Raw genomic sequence first — 3,865 nt, forward strand, 5'->3', positions numbered from 1 at the left:
TTACTCTCCTTATTACTTCTTAAGCTCAAAAGTATATCCTTAAGCCTTTGCCCTTACCTTTACTACTCCCTAATTCCTGTCCTTTTGGCCTTTCTTCCAGAATAGGTCAAGATGACAGATTGGAGACACAAGTGTGGTTTCTAAAAATCTCACATAAATCTCTTTCAATTCTTCCCTCCCCTTGCCTTCGTTTCCCTACTCTCCACTCTGATTTAAAAGTGTCCTTTGTCCCATAATTCTTTTGAGAGAGGAAAAAAAGCAAAGAATGTGAGGGATAAGCAGAAAAGAGAATCCTATTCTTTTATCTCTGTCTTGTGGGATTCCCCAGAGAGAGAGAACAGGTTCCCATCCTGGACAGGAGAAGTCATTTCTTTATTGTATTATAGAATAGCAGTCATTGGGTTGGTCTGGAACATAGCTGGTCTTCAATTATCCCCCCTCCAAAAGCCTTTGTTATTGTTGTTATTATTGTGTGCAATGCTAACATGACTAAGTCAAATCTGAATCCATAACATCTTGGAAATGTGGAGAAAAGAGCCAAAAGGAAAATATATTCTTTCAAGCAATGCAAAAGCGTACACAGTAATGTCACAGAATAGTTCCCTCAGCTAATGGGCCTCTACTTAGCTTCATCCAAGGGTCAGGCAGTTAAGGAGATGAAAGGAGAAGGGAGGAATAGTTAAGGGGGTAGAACAATGAAATTATATGCACTTCTTTATCCTTCACTTTTTAGCATATATTTTCTCATGTCAATAGTCTAATTTCTCTCTTCCCTGAAAAGTTATAAGCCTATGATGGCTTTGAACCATACTCTGAAATATACATAAACTCTGTCTACAATGCAAGAACTACTTTTGTTTTTCATTCTCTTTATTCTCAACTAGTCCACTGTTTTCAGCAAAAGTGCATTTTGAACTCTTTTTAAGGGATAATGAGTTTATTTCATGTCATTCTTATCCTCCTACGACTTTGTCCAGTAGGTTACCTTCTCACTTTCCTGAAGTGACTGGGAAAGGTTTCTCAAGACAGTCTTTGTTCAGGAAGTACTCTTGGGTCTTTTGGTCCTTTGGAAGATGATCCCTTAGGAGGGAGTGCAACCCAAACCTAGTTTCCATTAGCATCGAATTCCAATTCATCAAAATTACATATATATGCCTGCTTGTACCACCTTCTTATGAAAACTTAACCTAACTTTGGTACATATCTAAAAAAAGATGATCTATACCTCCTACAACTAACTGAGGCTTCTGATTGGATCTAAAGAATATTTATTCTGACTCCTATTTTCTCCAAAAGGAAAAGGTTTATCTATCTCCTGTGAGGCCAATTCTTTGAATAATTTCCTGCACCATTTAAGAGATATGACTTACACAGCAAAGTCCACCCATATCAACTAACACTTAAATTTTGGTCTTGGCTCTAACCAAAAAAACTAAAAGAGCTGGTAAAGTTCTGCTCTCCACAGGTAGGGGGGAGAAATGTTTCTTCCAATCTCTCTGTTGCTTGTTCAGGGCCCCAAATTTGTGTGGTAAATACATCAAGATTCAGGGAAATACCTAAAATCACACTAGTTGTTTGCATTTTTAGCCAGAGAAAATAGTAATATTGTTAAAGAATGGATTTGTTATGAATTCTTTTTCTTCATCTAATATCAGCCTGTTCTTCCTACCTCTGACTTCAAGACATTGAAGTTTTATTTTGTTTTAATCTGTTTGGGGTTCGTTTATTGTTTCTGAAGACTGTTTAAATAGCCTTAGAATCCTCAGGATGGGTCAGCTGAAATCTCTCTGCTGTGTCAGAGTATAGGATTAAAATAAATTTATTTTTCAGAAAAGGATATTGATATGGTAAGATGACAAGGTTAAAAATCATTGTTTTTCTTTTGGGGTAGGGTGACAGAGTTTATTGGCCTTGGGGATCTGTACAGTGAACTGCCACATAGAGATCTTTACTCAGTCCTGGATATTTGCTGATCTTGACTAGGGTACTATGAGAGTTGGGGAGAATGGGAGGAGATATATATATGAGATAATAAATAGAAGGGCTCAGAATCCAGCACTCCTCTCCTCTAGCTCTCTGTTAGAACTAGTTACTCAGTCATCTCTCTCTCTCTCATTCCTAGTTCTTATATGAATGGAAAATCATATCTCCAATAGAGCTTTCTGTTAGAGCTAGGCCTGGCACTGGATGGTTGTTCTTCTGTGTTCACTAATACACAGACTCAGGTTTATTGATTTCTTTCCCCAGTTATACAATCATCTTTGATAGTGTCTACTTCAACCCCTCTATATTTTGCTCCAGAAACATCTGGCCTAGAATTAGCACCAGACAGTACTCAAATTTGCAGCAACTGTCATTGGGAACAAGCAAGTTTGTAATCCTGTTAATGCCATTTTGGCTCATATATTTCCCCTTTAGGATAAATTTACTTGGATATCCAGGTACAAGACATTTGATCAGATTCTTCTCCATACCACCTGTAGGGCGAGAGTAGTACTCTACTGTAGCTAGCAGTTGCCAACAGATTGTGTTGCATCAAGAAGCAAATGGTTTCTCCTACACTAGAACTGATGAGGTTTGAAGTGTAGCACAAGAAGATTGTTCAAGCCATTTCATTGCTGCTGGCTGTAATTCAGATTGGTGTGGTTCTATTCCCTCTTCCCTACGGGCTGCAACTTCTTCTCAATCATACAGCAGGGGGCAGGCACAGAAGTACCACCATCATCAGGGATGTGACTGAAACTGTAGTCCATGACCTGGATGACCCTTTGGGCAGCACTTAGTTAGTTGTGCCTTAGGACAATGGCCAGGGCTCCCCAGCACAGTGATGAATTGTATTTTCCCACGCAACTTGGAAGGTTTCTGGGGTAGAACAAGAGATTCTTCACTATGCTAGTCCCAATCAGTTTTCCAAAAGAATGAATGGTAACCTAGAGGTGAGTAGATGCTGGCACTAAATTAAGGGACTGAAAAAGGTAATCACTTAAAGTCTATAGGCTAGAATCTTCTTGAGTTCATTTCTTCTCAAGACTTTAGTTCTCTGGAAGTGCGTGAGAGTGTTTAGAGAAAGAGGGTCTAAGTTTATACATTTGTAGAAGATTCATGTAATCTCAATCTTAAAAAATGTGATTAATGACTACCTGGTTATCTCCAAATTTCACATTCTTTTCCACTGATGTTCAACTTTTCATGACCCCGTTTGGGGTTTTCTTGTCAAAGATACTGGAGTGGTTTGCCATTTTCTTCTCCAGCTCATTTTACAGATTAGAAACTAAGGCAAAGGGGCAGCTGAGTAGCTCAGTGGATTGAGAGCCAGGCCTAGAGAGGGGAGGTCCTAGGTTCAAATTTGGCCTCAGACACTTCCCAGCTGTGTGACCCTGGGCAAGTCACTTGACTCCACTGCCCACCCTTACCACTCTTCACCTATGAGCCAATACACAGAAGTTAAGGGTTTTAAAAAAAAAAAAGAAACGAAGGCAAACAGGGTTAAGTTACTTGCCCAGAGTCACACAGCTGGGAAGTGTCTGAGGCCAAATTTGAACTCAGGGAGAGGAGGCTTCCTAACTCTAGATCTATTCATTATACCACTTAAGTGCCACAAATTCCATAAGTCCAAATAAATGAGTAGAGTAAGTTGCCCTCACAGATAGGAACTAAAGTCTGGCCCTGAGATTTAGTTAGTATGGGGAACTCCCAGAGAAGAAGATTCACTCTTCTGATTCAAGGGTTTGTCTAGAAAAGGGAGAGCTTAAATGAATAGCTCATAATCACATTGCCATAACCAACAAAAGTCTCTCTCTCTCTCTCTCTCTCTCTCTCTCTCTCTCTCTCTCTCTCTCTCTCTGTCTCTGTCTCTCTCTCTCTC

General features: G+C 39.6%; 1 pseudogene; it reads right to left on the reverse strand.

Moving 5' to 3' along the window:
* Positions 1-2,118: 2,118 nt before the first annotated feature.
* Positions 2,119-2,753, reverse strand: LOC123254329 (annotated as a pseudogene).
* Between the last annotated feature and the right edge of the window lie 1,112 nt (positions 2,754-3,865).

This window comes from Gracilinanus agilis, unplaced genomic scaffold (genome assembly GCF_016433145.1).
Source record: "Gracilinanus agilis isolate LMUSP501 unplaced genomic scaffold, AgileGrace unplaced_scaffold199, whole genome shotgun sequence".
Lineage (NCBI taxonomy): Eukaryota > Metazoa > Chordata > Mammalia > Didelphimorphia > Didelphidae > Gracilinanus > Gracilinanus agilis.